The sequence below is a fragment of the Vanellus vanellus genome (assembly GCF_965231255.1).
Source record: "Vanellus vanellus genome assembly, contig: HAP1_SCAFFOLD_69, whole genome shotgun sequence".
NCBI lineage: Eukaryota > Metazoa > Chordata > Aves > Charadriiformes > Charadriidae > Vanellus > Vanellus vanellus.
Genome location: NW_028128586.1, coordinates 82,226 through 98,670, shown reverse-complemented (window position 1 = coordinate 98,670; position 16,445 = coordinate 82,226).

Below are 16,445 nucleotides of genomic sequence, written 5' to 3'. Positions count from 1 at the left end.
TCAGGAGGGGTTCAGGGATGTGCTAACGAGAACGGGGGTCTCTGTGCCTTCTCCACAAAGGAGAAATCCATTCCCACCTCCCACTGCCCACCCGGACAGCCAAGAGGAGAAAACTCACAGCACAGACTTGTTCCCTTTCAGGGGAAAGGTGCCTCAATGTCCTTCTTCAAAAGGGCCCTCTGCAAATGTCCTGGGGGTGATGGGGATCCAGGAGCAGCCCTGACCCACACATGTCCCTCTCCACAGCAGAAGGCATCTGCCTTGCTGGTGGTCACTCCTTCCACCCAGAGCTTCTCCCCACACAAACTCTGTGGGAGCTCCCCAGGCAGGCGGAGAGCTGACCCTGGCAGGCGGCAGAGTCCCTGCCCCGGCACACAGCCCCCGGGGTGCAGGGACCCTGCTGGCAAGGACAGCCCTGCCCACCCCTCCCTGCACACCCAGGGTCACCTCCTGCAGATGTCCCCAGGAGCAGGCAGCCATTGTGCCCTGTGCCTCTGATGGTGGGGCAGGGAAGCCCTGCTCTGGAGCACGCCCTTCTCCTCTGCCCCAACCATGGAAGGTGCCAGCTTTAGATCGTGCCAGGATCTGCAGCTGCATTGCCCCACAGCCAGAGACTTACTGTGCCGAGGGCTGTGGAGATGCCTCCTCTGATGAACACTCCACTCTGCCCTCGCTGCCTGCAGGCAGTGCCCTCAGCCCTGCTGCGCTGTGCAGAGGAGCTGCTCCTGGGCAGAGCTGTCTCTCTGCAGCGCTGCCCACTTGTCAGAAGCTCCCTCCGTCCCAGCAGCCTGGCCCAGCTCAGCAGCAGAGGACCAGCCCAGAGTGGCACTGTCTCTGTCCCCTCTGGGCTCCCTGGAGCTGTCCCTGAGGCTCCAGGGGAACCTGCTGGGAAACAGGATGGAGTCCCTCATGTTCCCTCCCTCAGCTGGGGAGAGACCATTCTTTCCATCAGTGTTGTTTCTCTTAGCAGAGTCAGATTTAGGTCCTATAATGCCTTTTCCTTGTCCTGTCATTAGGTGGGACAGTCAGACAGGGACAGGCAGGGATGTTCTTTACCCCTGCTGAAGGAAGGGATTCAACAGAGTCCGTTGAGGCATTTCCCCCTGGGATCAATTCTTTGGGCTGTAAAGGGGACTGAGCTCCCTTCCATGCTGACAAGAAACCCACAGGAGTTGGAGTTCCTCTTGCTTTGTTTCTGGCGTGCACAAAATCAGCACCTGCATGTGAGCTCCTTGTCTCAGCTCCCATGGTAATTAATCATAGACTCATAGACTCATAGAATGGTTAGAGTTTGAAGGGACCTTGAAGATCATCTGGTTCCACCCCCCTGCCCTGGGCAGGGACATCTCCCACCAGCCCAGGTTGCTCCAAGCCCCGTCCAACCTGGCCTTGAACACCTCCGGGGATGGGGCAGCCACAGCTTCTCTGGGCAACCTGTCCCAGTGCCTCACTACCCTCACAGGAAAGATTTTCTATCTAATATCTAATCTAAATCTGCCCTCTTCCAGTTTAAAAGGGTTACCCCTCATCCTATCACTACACTCCATGATCAAGAGTCCCTCCCCACCTTTCCTGTAGGCCCCATTTAGGTACTGGAAGGGGCTATAAGGTCTCCCCGGAGCCTTCTCCTTGGTCATTCAGATTCCTGTCACCTACCCAGCTGCTGCTTTGAGCTTCAGGGAGTTAAAAGTTTGCCTGTCTTTCAGTAGTCTAATTATCTCCTTTAGCCACCTCTGTAACTACGTTTATATCTCTCCTTTTGTACATATCCATCTAAAGCATTTCAGATAAGATCATCCCTTGTAGCAAAGCAACCTCATTAGAGGCAGCTTGTCCTGAGCATCTGGTTGCAGAGGGTGTTTTATTGTTTATCAAACTTGATCACGCTTTACTTTTCTCTGCTTGCAAAGAGGAGAACTCCTCCTGCGCCTGGGTGCAGCCAGGTCTCTGAGAAGCACAGGTGGGAGATGGTGCAGTGGAGCTGTGACAGCCCGCTGCAGACTTCAGTGGAGAAGTCTGAGGTAAGGAAAAGTGATGTAAATCCCAGTTGGCCAATGACAGGGATGGTGAGGAAGGGGATGTGAGGAGCAAGGCTGTCCAGACAGTCTCAGACCTCAGGGGACTGCTTTTCCTGGCTGTCCAGACCTCCTGAGGGAACCCTCTGCATCAATATCAACTGCTGACCGCTTCTATCGCCTCTTCTATAACTAAAAAGTAAATAAAAAGAACCTTTGAAATAAAAAAATATTTTTTTTTCTATTACATTCTCTTTAAAATCTTCCTTCTAAATTACACTATGAAACAACTCCAATTAGCTCTATTGAAAACTTGAAGAAAATTACAGGAAGAAAAATAGCTCGTTAGGACTTTCTGTACTTTAACGAGCCCCGTGGTGTATTTGGCCCTGACTCCATCAACCTCAGACACTGAGAGGAGACTGAACAAAGTGCTCAAGAAGTCCAAGTCAGAAGCAAAGTACCTTGAGGCCTTGATTGGCCCCACTGAGGGTTGTTACTGCCAAAGCCTCCCCAAGGGCTCGTTAGAGGAGATAACTGGAGGCTGTGGTTGCAGGTAGGCAGAGGCACTGTGCAGGTGGCTGTAATGCTGAGGAATCCCTTGGCTTGGTTGATGCAGCAGAAAGGCCAAACCCTGACCCCAGGCCCTGAGAAGGCAGGTCCTGCCCCTCACTGGTGGCTCAGGGCTCTTCCTGGGGGTGGTGGGGTGTGAGGGTGATCAAGGCCGAATGTAGGAAAACTGCACAACCCTCCCAGCTTCCCCGAGCAACGGGGAAGAAGAAAGCAAGTCCAGAGCCTCAAAGTAAAGTTGTGCCTGTGTTATGGTTGGTTCCCTCTCGCTGGACGCTATTTGAAGAAGCTGGCTCCGGCTTCGTTAGTGCTCTGTTATCCTGAAAAACACTTATTGAACACTGTAAGTGTTACATAACAATTAACACCACACATTTTAAAATTAAGGATTCTCACCCAAAATCAGATCTCCCAAAGGTACATATCAAACATCTCCATTCTCCTGCATCACCCACCAGGTACGCCCCGGTCCTTCAGCAAAAGCAACCCCACGAGTGGGTCTGCCCTTACCTGAGGCCGGGGCAACCCAGACTGTTTTCCCCAACATATTCTTTACGTGCCCCACAGGGACCTGATCCCTTTCTACAGTGGGTAAAGCTCTGACTGAGCTGGACCGGCTCAGCTGACAGTTCCCCTGCTGTTGACCAACCAGGTGCCTTTTGCTAAATGCTGCTCCAATTTTTTAAATGTTCCCACACTCATTGCTTTCAAAATAGTCTTCAGTAATCCATCACATCATTCCACCTTCCCAGTGGCTGGTGCGTGATAGGGGGTGAGATATATCCACTCGACACCACGCTTGTTAGCCCAGGCGTCTATGAGATTATTTCAGAAATGAGTCCCGCTGTCTGACTCAATTCTCTCTGGAGTACCATATCGCCACAACATTTGTCTTTTAGGCCATGAGGCTGAAAATAGTGTTATGGGCAGTGGCATGAGACGCAGCATACGTTTCCAGCCATCTGGTGGTTGCTTCCACCATTGTAAGCACAGAGCACTTGCCCGGGCAGGTTCGCGGAAGGGAGATATAGTCATTTTGCCAGGCCTCTCCATACTTGTATTTCAGCCACCATTCTCCATACCATAAAGATTTTGACCATTTAGCTTGCTTAATTTCAGCACATGTTTCACATTCATGGATAACCTGTGAAATATTATCCATAGTCAAATCCACCCCTCGGTCACGAGCCCATCTGTATGTTGCATCTCTTCCTTGATGGCCTGAGGTGTCATGGGCCCACTGAGCTAAAAAGAATTCACCCTTACGTTGCCAATCCAAGTCTACTTGGGACACTTTAATCTTAGCAGCCTGACCCACCTGCTGGTTGTGGTGTTGTTCCTCAGTGGCCCGACCCTTGGGTATATGGGCACCTACGTGACGTACCTTCACAGACAGCTTTTCTGATCAGGCAGCAGTATCTTGCCACAAGTTGGCAGCCCAGATGGGTTTGCCTCTACGCTGCCAGTGTCTCTGCTTCCACTGCTGTAACTGCCCCACAAGGCATGTGCCACCATCCATGAGTCGGTATAGAGATAAAGCACCAGCCGCTTTTCTCGCTCGGCAATATCTAAAGCCAGCTGGATGGCTTTCACTGCTGCAAACTGACCCAACTCACCCACTCCCTCAGCCGCTTCTGCGACTCGTCGAGTGGGACTCCACACAGCAGCTTTCCACCTTTCATGGTTTCCTACAATACAACAAGATCCGTCAATGAGCAGTGCATATCGCCTCTCATCTGATGATAATTAATTATGTGGTGGGACCTCCTCAGCACGCACCACCCACTCCTCTGGGGACCCTCCAAAGTCCGTACCTTGTGGCCAATCCATGATCACCTGTCGGAGTGGGATTGTGTCCTGGAGTAACGACGTAGCCTCACTGTGAGTATGGTCGTTCTCCTTTATTAGGTGTTTTAGCAGAGTATATATAAGCTTGCTAGTAGCCGAGTATATAAAGGCTTACAAAAATAGCACACACAAACAATATGGTGAATATATATATGTTTACAGAAATAGCACACATAAACAACATGGTGATTGGTTTAACCTGATCAGCGATGTGCTATGCCCATGGACACAGCACACGCTGATTGTTTTCCCTTCTGCAGTTTCGCTCCCAGGCCAAGTTTGTTCCCACGTTGTCCAGAATAGACTTCAAGGACAGCACGCGTAGGCCTCTGCGCCTGGCTAAAATCCTGGGTTGCTCATTGGAATCAGGTCATGACCTCTCGCCCTCAGGAATTCCTCCACAATTCCCCCTTCTTCCTTTTGAGCAACCCAGGCTTGATTTACTACCTTTTCTAAACCTTGTTTAATACAATTTAATGCTAAACAGAGACAGATACCCATTATCACAATAACAATTAGAATGCGCAAGCCTTCAGTTAATAATCCTAACAACCATTGTGGAAGGGACCCAAAAGCACTTGCCAACCACCCATCTAACCAGCCATGCGATTGCTGAATCTTATTTGCGTGATCTTTTAGCCGTGCTAACTGCTTGTGAATTGATTCACTGTGGTCAGACAGATTCATGCAACACATCCCTTCAAAATCTTCCCATCCATGTCCCTGTGCTAATAGCAAAAAATCAACAGCTGCTCTATTTTGCAAAATAGCATGTTGCAAGCCATTTTGGTCCTCTAATAAGCGTTCTAATATTTTTGTTTTGACATCAGCTTGCTTTTCTGCCCAACAAGCTAATTTCCCTAGCTGATTGAGTGCATTGGCTGCTGCTGCACCTGGTACAAACAATGACAAAAACATTTTTCCATCAATTTTGACCTGGGGCCAATAGCATCAATTTTCCAAGGTAACATGGACTGCCAAATACATTCTTCGGGATTCCCTGCCACGCCCGGTCGCCACATATCAGAAACACATTTGGTGGCAGCGCCTTGGCAGTGCCATTATTCCAAATTGGTATAGGGCGCGGTGTCTCGGCACCGAGGGCTCCCAGCCCCTGCCTGCTTGTGTCATTAGTGTTATAAGTTGATCTCACAAATTGATGCGAGACAGAGTCAATTAAAAATTTGGAATATTTATTTAGCAAGCGGCAGCAAGCAAAACAGCGCTGGGCGGCCCGGGAGTCTCACTGCGCCGACGGCTCGCACCCGGTTCCCGAAAGTCCCTGGTTTTATACTCTTCTTTTTCCGGTAGAGGGGTACTCTGCATCTGCACGACACGACTTGTTGCTAGGGGGTCGTTTTCCGCTTTCCTTTTCCTCCTGGTTGTCGCAGGGATGAAAGATTCATGTCTTCCTCACATCATGTACTCTTCGTCTCCATGAGCCCCCCTCCCCTCCTCCAAGTCTTTTTCACATCCTACTTTGTTTGCATAATCTGACCTTTGCAGTTTTAGCCTTGCTCGCTCAACAGGATGCTGGCTATCTTGCAACAGCAGGTTCAGCAATTGCCTTTTTGTAAAACAATGTAACAATGTAAGTTTCTAGGTTTGGTGAACAAACAGCGCTGAGCTTATCACAATTCCCCCCTTTTACTTTTTACTATTTTGTTCATCAAACCGCTTAAGCGCTTGTGCTTGAGCTTTTATTGTGCTTGAGATAACCTACTGTCCAGATGGTCCTTGAGCGACTGGTTGGATCAGCAAATGATCTTCTGTTACTTATTACAATCCTTCCCCTCTTTTTCTTTTATTTACAAGAAATTTGCTGATCAAACCTGGACAGTACTTCACAAGCTGCATTTAACTCAGAGTTTTCATCTGGTATAATCTTCATTTCTAGTTTTGATTGCTTTATTACCATTAGTTGCACTGTTTTTAACTTGTTCTTAACAAAAGCTACAAATTTATTAACAATAACAAGGCCCGAAGGTTAGAATTAACCACAGTATTATGAGGGGCCCCGCCAGGGTGGAAATTAAGGTAGTTAACTGTGGTGCCAATTGAAGGGTTGGTGCTCATTTCTTGAGGCCGTGGTAGTGAAAGGATACCAGCTTTCATTGCCCCACTGTTTAATACCTCTCTGCCTGTCCTCGTCCACTCTCGTGCAGAGAGCAACGGGATATCAATATCTTCTCGGCAGCAGCAGGTAGTCTTCAGGGGAATTTTCTGGCTTTTCTTTTACCACGCCTTTCTCACTTTAGTAACTCTGCTGTTAATTTATCAATAATTCTTAAATATATTTCCACCTGTTTTGTTGCTGGACCTGTTTCCAGAGGAATCTTACAGCACACTGTCTTAAGGCTCAATACCAGTTCATTTCATATACCTCCCAGGGTTCAGATATTGATAGTTCTCATCCCCAAAATAATTTACAGATTTTTGCTTGACTTTCTGATTCTTGATATGTCAGATTTTTGCGACAATTCATACAGCAAGATTGCATGTTAAACGAGACACATGACCACTTCTTACCAAACTTTGCACACTTGCAAACAACCCAACATAGGTATCCAGAAGTATGGTGCTTTATACATGGTTAAACTATCCGTTACTTCTCTTCTGGAAAAGTGCATTTACCAGTCTCGTTCCTTAATCTTACTCAAAGGTCTCTCGGTTCTGACATCATAGTCCACCTTTCTGGGAAGATAGGTCCTTTTATTCTGCTAGTGTGAGTCTATCCTTTCTCCGCTGTCCATACTGCTGTATCTGTGGTAAGTAAAACAACAAAAAGGTCCCTCCCAGCGGGGCGTTAATGATGTTTCTTTCCTGGTTTTGATCAACACCTTATCTCCAGGTTGGATTCGGTGTATGGAAATGTCCAAGGGAGGTCTCTTCTTTTAGTGAGTTCTAAAATATACTCCGTTAAGATTTCATCTTCGACTTTCAGGTGTTTTACTAATATTCTGAAATTGTAAGGCATCCCATACAACAATTTAAAGGGGGATATACCAGTATCTGTTCTTGGTTGAGTTCTAATATGTAGTAAGGGTAATGGCAAACATTTAACTCAATTCATTCTCGTCTCTACCTTTAGCTTGGTTAGATGTTTCTTTATCTCCTCATTCATTCTTTCTACTTTCCCAGAACTTTGAGGATACCAGGGAGTGTGGTATTCCTATTTTGTCCCAAATAATTTAGTTGCTTCTTGATTATTTTGGAAGTAAAATGTGGGCCTCTCTTCCAAGAGAACTTTAATAACTGTTTTCGCCGTAGTTCTTACCACCGAGAAGGCTTCTACAAAGACGATCAACCAAGACTAATAGATACTGATATCTTTCAACCTTCGGTAATTCAGTAAAATCTACTTGTATTTTTTTTTTTTTTTCAAATGGTCTTTTAGCCAATTCACGCCCTTCTTGTACTTTTTCTTTAAGTTGTCTTTTATTCACTTTGTGACAGGTTAAACATCTTTCTAAGATCTTTTTTTCTAAACCGTATATCTCGACACAGGCGTAGTTAGTTTCAAATTGATATACAAGGGCTTGAATTCCTCAATGGGTTCTGCTGTGTAATTTGTTAAGTATGCCCCGGGCTAATTCTTTTGGTAGGATTTCCAAAGGTATGTACCACCTCAAAGGCATACTTGGAATCCATATAAATAGTCCCAATTTTATTTTCTAAAAGTTTTTGGTGCTTTCAACATAGCATATGATTCACAGGCTTTTGCAGACCCAGCCGTATTCAATGGCCCCGATTCTCTTATTTGAAAAGTGTACTTATCCATGATGGCATATCCCGATTTTTGTTTCCCTTCCACTACTCATGAGGAGCCGTCCACAAAGAATTTTTCTCTTTCATCTAATTCTTCTTCTTCTAAATCTTCTCTTATTTTGGTCTGTAGATTTATTAGCTGGAGACAGTAGTCTTTCTTTGGGCTCTCCGTATAAAAATTGGGCCGGATTTTGAATGGAAGTCATTTCCATTTCTAATCTAGGGGAGTTAATCAGAATTCTCTCATACTTCGACAACCGACTGTCAGTAAGCCATTTATCAGCTCGTTGTTGCAACACTCCCCGGATGTTATGGGGGGTATATACTTTCAGTTCACCTCCTAAGGTGACTTTTCCAACCTCCTTTATTAATAATGCGGTTGTCACTACCACTTGCAGGCAAGTGGTCCACCCCTGGCTTACAGGATCTAAGATTTTAGAATAATATCCTACAGGTTTTCTCTGCCCTGCCCATCCCTGGGTCAAATCCACATATGTTGTTCTATTATCCACATTGATGAAAATTTGAAAGGGTTTACGGATATCAGGTAAGCTGAGGACAGGTGCTTCTATCAATTTTCTTTTTATCTCTTTCCAACGCCTCTTGTCCTCAGAGGTCTACTTTACTAGTTCATTTTTAGTTAATTTCATTCATATAAATATTTTACTTTATTACTATAATCTTTTATCCATTGTCGACAGTACTCTAACAATTCTAATTGTCTTATTTGCCTTTTATTAGTAGGTATTGTTAGAGGCAAGATTCCTTTTACTCTTTCGGGATTTAATTTCTAATGCCCCTTTGTAAGCCAGTGCTCTAGATATTTTACTACTTCTTCTGTAAACTGTAATTTAGATCTTGAAACTTTTAGTCTTTGGAGACTTAGAAAATTTAGCAACTTAATGCTTTCAGTTCTAACATTTTCTTGAGTTTTTCCAGCAATTAGTAAGTTATCTACATATTGTATCAGAATGAACTCTTGATTTAATTCATAGGATTCTAATAATTGCTCTAAAGCTTGTCCAAACATATTTGGGGATTCTGTAAACACCTGGGGCAAGACGGTCCACCGTAATTGCTGTTTTCTATGTGTTTTGGGATTTTCCCATTTGAAGGCGAAATAATCCCTGCAATCTTCCTCTAAGGAGGAGGCCCAAAAGGCATCTTTTAAATTTATGACACTATACCACTTGTAATCTGGGCTTAATTGATTAAGTATAGTGTTGTACCAGACGATAGGACCCATCTGGCTGCTTTACGGGCAGGATGGGAGTATTGTGAGGAGACTTACAGGGTTTTAAAAGTCTTCGGGTCAAAAATCTCTAGATTGTTGGTTGCAACTCTTCTCTCCCTTCTCTGGAGATGGGATATTGTTTTATCTTAATTGGTTGGTCTGGGTCTCTTATGGAGACTGTGATCGGTTTAATATTTTTTTATTTTATTTTATTTATTTTTTTTTTTTCACCGATCCTGGGCTATACCAGGTTTCTGGATTAATTCTGGCTTCATGTTCCGCAGTTAATAAGCATAATTTTACTTTTAGTTTCTCCTGATCTACTCTCAAATTAATTCCTTATTTTACTATCAGGTCTTGTCTCAAAAAGTTATATTCAGCTTCTGGAACTAATAAAAATGTTCTCACTCCATATTTATTTGGAGTTTCTATTGTTACACTTTTTATCAGGGGCACTTTAAAAGTTTTCCCCTTTGCACCAATTACTCGGAGTTTTTCCTTTGATTCAACACATCCAGATGGTAACCTTTGGACGGTTGATCTTTTGGCGCCCAAGTTCACAAGGAACTCGGACACTTCATGTTGGGGACTCAATTTTAACTTCATTTAGGGCTCGGTGACTTTACGAGTCCCCAGTAAATAGAAACTTTGACCCCTCTAATCTTCATTAAAATCTTTTTGTCTTATATTCCTTTTCAACAATGTTTTTATAAATGTCGGGGGGGTTATCTTTCCTTTGATATTCACTAAGAGTTTTATTTATATTCTGTCTTTGAGGAACAGATTCTTTAATTTCTTGATCAACTCTGGTGCGCAGATCCACCATATGAGTTTTATGTTCAGTGTCTTGATTAGTCCAGTTTGGCCGCTGTAGTAGCCATTTAATGTCTGCGCCTGGACTATGTCGATGTTCACTCTCCTCTATTATAAAAATTCTTTTTCGCTTAGGGCGAACACACAAACTCTGCACCTCACTCACTCAAACACTCACTCAGTCATATCAAAGAGCCTATTACACTTCTCACTCACACCAAAAGATTTTCTAATTAAAACAATAGCCAGTTACGTGTAACTTAAATCTTAAACTATTTGCCGTTTACCACTAATCTGCACCAAGATAGTCAGACTGTTACCACTAATCTGCACCAAGATAGTCAGATTGTTACCACTAATCTGCACCAAGATAGTCAGACTGATCACAAATCTAAATTGGCCAATATAAACATTTTCTTATTTGTTTCTTTCTCTCCATATTTCCATACAATAGTGAATCAATTTCACTTTGTCCTTACCCCGCCTAGAAGGGGTAATCATCCTAATATTTGATCATTAAACTTAACGGACTGTCTGGTGGTATTTGGGGAAGTCTCACATGAGGTCCCAATCCACCCATGGGATCAGAGGGCTTGCTCTTCCTCTGTCCCATCTTCCGGAGTGCCTTCTTACACACACACACACGCTCCCCCTATTCGTGGCCCAGTCCCTCGCGGGAGATGGGAACCGCACTACTAAGGGGTCCGCACTCGCTTCATCCGGTGGACTACTAAGTCCGGTGGACGTCTCACATTATCACACTCCGGGATACCCAACCCCAACCGAACGGATAACCGGCCTATACTCACGCGTTCCTGCGTCTTCGTTCGGGGCTTCGTGCACAAAGATTACAGGGTTTGCCGGCTTTCTTTTGCTTGTTGCCGAACTTAGGGTTCGTCGGTAGAGGATGTGATGCGATAGCACCCAGCCAGGGCCGCTGAATTTCAGTGGGGCGCCTCCCCGTATGGGGCTTCTCACCAGATTGCCTCTATCCGAGTCATGGCACCAAAAATTGTTATAAGTTGATCCCACAAATTGATGCGAGACAGAGTCAATTAAAAATTTGGAATATTTATTTAGCAAGCGGCAGCAAGCAAAACAGCGCTGGGCGGCCCGGGAGTCTCACTCCGCCGACGGCTCGCACCCGTTTCCCGAAAGTCCTTGGTTTTATACTCTTCTTTTTCCGGTAGAGAGGTACTCTGCATCTGCACGACACGACTTGTTGCTAGGGGGTCGTTTTCTGCTTTCCTTTTCCTCTTGGTTGTCGCAGGGATGAAAGATTCATGTCTTCCTCACATCATGTACTCTTTGTCTTCATGAGCCCCCCTCCCCTCCTCCAAGTCTTTTTCACATCCTACTTTGTTTGCATAACCTGACCTTTGCAGTTTTAGCCTTGCCCGCTCACAGGATGCTGGCTATCTTGCAACAGCAGGTTCAGCAATTGCCTTTTTGTAAAACAATGTAACAATGTAAGTTTCTAGGTTTGGTGAACAAACAGCGCTGAGCTTATCACACTGCAGATGGCCTTTGTGCTTCATAGTTCCTTTTATCCAGGGCACTCATCAGAGGTGGCACTACAGGGCATAGGGGAGAAACTGGGCTGGACTCCCAGTTCAGGGTGACTGGGGAAGGTGGAAGAGCACCTAGGTCTTGGGCATGAAGACTTCAGACGCTGACTTGCTTTTACAGTGCTTTTCCATGAACTATTTAGACAAACGCTGTGCGTAACTCAATACATAATCGGAGGAATAATTTCCTGCTCTTTCCTCTCTGTGTTAACGTAGGAGACGCTTACTAGCTTGGGTGCAGTGCTGATTGCATTTTCAGTGTTGAAGAGCATAACAAAGCTCGTTAGTCTTGGCAGTCAAACAGATGACTAGTTTGCTCTGATCTCTTGAACAACCCTAAGTACGTTTCTGTACACAGCCACAGTGCTGTGGGATCCGTCTAAAACGTCTTTTGTTCCCTCCTAGTGCAACAGTGAAAGAGCTAAAGAAGAAGCATCTCAGAGTTTTGAGAAATTATCTCATGTCCTGGAAGAGAAGAAATCCGCAGCTCTTAGGGCAATTGAAGCTTCTAAGAATTTAAGGCTGGAAAAATTGCAAACACAAGCAGAAGAATCTCAAGGGCTCCTGGAAAATAATGGCCTTGTAGGACTTGCTCAAGAACTGCTTAAAGAAACCGATCCATCTTGTTTTGTTCAAACAGCAAAACAACTTCATGTCAGGTATCTTATTAATTATCTTCCGTTTGAGGTACAGGTACTGTTCCAGGGATGTCTGGTCAGTCATATTCTTTGGACACCTGCTAGGAAAGTACTGAATGCAAGTACTTTGTGTTGCAGAGCCTCAGAGGCGGTCCCGGTACCATTCAGTAGAAATTCCTATATTACAGTGTGCGTTAAAAAGCAGCCCAGAGGAGGGGCTCTGTCCTGCGCCAACGCCTAGCCTTCTTCAGTAGGACTGCAGTGGAAGGGTAACCCATTCAGCTCACTGATACAGTCCTTTGCTCAGAGATTGCATCGGGTATTTGCAAGTTAATCTAACAGGTCTCTTCTGGCTTTAAACTCTTTGATCTGAATAGTTGTGCTCCATTAGCGCTTCACACCTATTTTGTTCTTTGAATGTAATGCCCCAAATTGTTAAAATGCTCTGCCAACCAAAAGATTCCCTGTTAGTTATCTTTACACTGATGTACAAAAGGCCTTTAAATTTTGCATTTTAATTCTGTCTAGAGAGACAAGTTTCTGGGACACATGAGTAAGTACCTGAAAAGAGAACTTTTTTTAAAGCAAAACCTAGCGGTTTTGCTTTAAGGAATGCACCCATGTGAATTCCTTTTTCCCTCTTCTGCCATCCCTCTGCTTCTGTGCTTTCAGAATCCAAAAAGCTACTGAATCTCTGAAGAGCTTCAAGCCAGCAGCTGAAACTACTTTCGAGGACTTTGTGATGGACATAGCCAAGCAAGAAGAGATCCTTGGTGACTTGTCCTTCCGTTCCAATGGCAAATTATGAGAGCATCACGTCTTTCTTGAGTTACAGCTTTAAGGGCTTCTCTGGAAAGAGGCAAAACTTGTGCAGGGCTGCAGTTGCAGAACTCAATCTTGTGACTTGCATTGTCCCTTCTGCCTCTGTGATTCACAAGGCGTTACCTGGCAGCAATGCTAGCTTCAGCTTTGATAAAGAAGCTAAGATGCCATGGCATTCAGAACCAGTTTACATTGGCTTCCAAAATATTGTAGTTAAGTAATACTAGGTCTTCCTAGCAGCTTTTTGTCGTGATTGCATGACAGAAAAGAATAGGTTTTTATATGGTTTTTTAGTTGCCAGCAAAAATAAATAATACAACTTTCAAAGTAAAACCAGAAAGGATTTAAGTGCATGAACAGACCCATCCTCATCTGCACTCTTTGACTGAGTCAGATTTCCCCCCCGCACTGTCCCCCCAGTGCTGTAGCCACTCAACAAAGGGCTTCTGTGTTTAATTCTAAAACAACATGTATCTACCTTTGAGGTTTTTTTCTCCTGAATCTCTGTCATTCCAGGTCTAGAAATACCAGAAATCAATGAAGAGCAGAGCAAAATGTACAACAAAGCTCTGATCAGTTGGGAATGCCCTGGGAAGACAGACTCAGCTGATATCTATGTTCTTGAGTATCATAAGCTTAATAGAGAAGAGGAGAGTACAACGTGGCAGGAGATCGAAGTTTGCAGCAAGAGCAAAGTCATATCTGATCTCGATGACGACAGCAGCTATGCCTTCAGAGTTCGAGGATATAAAGGATCCATCTCCGGCCCTTGGAGCCGAGAAGTTATCTTGCGTACGCCTCCAGCCCCAGGTATTGGGTTTTCTTATGTCCACGAGCTGCTGGTGGTGGTAAGAGCTGTAGGTGGTTTCCAGTAGCTCCCAGACTTCTACTACACTGTTACCGGTTGTATAAATGTTTAAAAGCACTGTTAACAAACAGGTTAAGTAGGTAGCATACTGAGACTGTGTTAGCTTGCGTAATGTTCCTGGCAGCCTTTAAAAGCGAGGAATTCTAGTGCCAGCATGACTTAAAATATAGTTTATAAGCACAGAAATACTTAACTAAGAGAAAATTTTTTGGGATGCTGTTTTTCAGTTCTCAGTTTTCTTTTTGATGACAAATGCGGGTACAACAGTGAACATCTCCTGCTGAACCCAGGAAGAACCTCTGTGGAAAGTAGGGCTGGATTTCCTCTACTGCTGGGGTCTGAGCGCATGCAGGTCGGATGCTACACAACCCTGGATTACATCATTGGCGACACTGGGATTGCCAAAGGGAAGCACTTCTGGGCTTTTCACGTGGAAGCCTATTCCTACCTGGTGAAAGTGGGAGTTGTTTCTAGCAACAAGACACAGAAGTTGTTCCATAATACCCATGATGTGACCAGCCCAAGGTAAATTGCAGACTCTTGCTTAATACATGTTTTGTATAAGGAGATGGCTTTTTAAAAAATAAATTAAGAGCGAGCCTGGTCTCAATTAGTATACAAGATGAACCTAAGCAGTGGGAAGTGGCTTGAAGGATATAGTGTAAGCAGGTTGTCCTGTTCATCCTCTACTATTAGTAGGAAGATGTTCTAATTGTCCAGAGTCCTATTTTCTTTCTTTTGGGAAAGAAATCGGGTTTCTACAGATATCAAGATATGTCAGTTAAAGCAAGAAGGTTAAAAAAGAGAAAAAAAAGCATCATTTGCAAGATTGAAGCAATGCTTAGTTGTCAATAGTAAGATTCTGCCTTAATTCCCTTAGCATACTAGGTTTGGCAGCCACTCAGAGGTACAATGTTCACTGGGCATATCTGTGTGTCTTTGCTGTAGCTTGCGTCATGGTGGATTCCAAGTCACTGGCTCATCCCAGGCTATAGATTTGCATATGACACTGGAGTGCTACTGAGCACAAGCCAAAGTGCAGTGGATAAACCAGCAAAAAGATTTCCAGCTCTCAATTACAGTTGTAGTAAGCCTGGATGTGTCTAGGAACTGCAGGCTGGGAGGCTATCTCCCAGGGGCTCTTAACTTTTTCATGAATCTAACAAAAGTGTTGGCCTTCTGCTGTATAACATACTGAAATTATAAAAACGCCAGTGTCTCAAGCTTCTGAAAGCCAGATGGAGACTTTTTGAAAAATGAGAAATTAGATCCTGATTTTCTCATTTCTCCCGGTCCCTGCCAGGAGGGAGTGAAGCTCAGCCCCGCTCCCTCCTTTTACAGGGAGGAAAACAAAATGGAAAAAAGAAAACCAAATTGTCCTATATTAGAAGTGTATAATTCCATTTTAAGGGTAGGGCAGCAATAGGGCTGGTACCACAGCCCCCCAGCCCCACAGCCACTGTGGGTCACCGGCGTAATAATGTACCTCTCCGGTAATCAAAGTTTCTTTTGGGAAGGGGGGAGAGACGGGGACTCTCCTGCGCCGGGACCTTTCCCCTCCAGGGAGGCAGAGCCGGAGCAGCGAGCACGGTCCTGCCCGGAGGGCAGCGTGGAGGGGACGCGCACGGGCATCCCGGAGGAACAGCAGCAAGGAAACCCGGCGCTGCACCTTTCCCTTCCTCCGAGCCTTTTTCTTTTCCTCTTTTTAAGGGCTCAACCAGTTTCTTCCCCCTCTGACCGTCACCATGGGGCACTGGCACCAGCAGCTTTGCAAAACCCCATCCTGTAAAAGCCGCCTGATTTTGGCCCTGTTTGGGGATGCGCCGCTTCCATCCTTACAGAGCAAACTGATAGATGATTTGTTTTTCTCCCCCCTCCCCATTTAGCAAGAAGCACCAACGTGCCGTTGTCGTTTTGGGTCGGTTTGCTGCAGAAAAAGGCTCCCGCAGGGGACGGGATAAGCCGATGGCAGGAGGGTCCCTGCACCCATCCCACCACTGCTGGTGGAGGGCGGCAAGGGGACCTTTTCTTCGGGGTTGTCCTCTCCTCCCGGGCTCCGCGGCCCCACGCCGCAGCCCAACGACCCCCCCGAGATGGGAAGAGAGCACGAGAACCATCTCTGCTCAACAGCTTCTTCCTGCAAAGGGGCAGGAAAAAGGAGGAGGAAAAGGCACCTTCCCACTTGCCTCCGGGCTCATCCCACCCTGCGAGAGAGACGCGGCTTTGTGAGGAGAGGGGAGGAGGAAAAAACACCACAGCGAGAGAGCCAGGGAGGGAAAAGGAAGGAAAGCGGAGGGACAG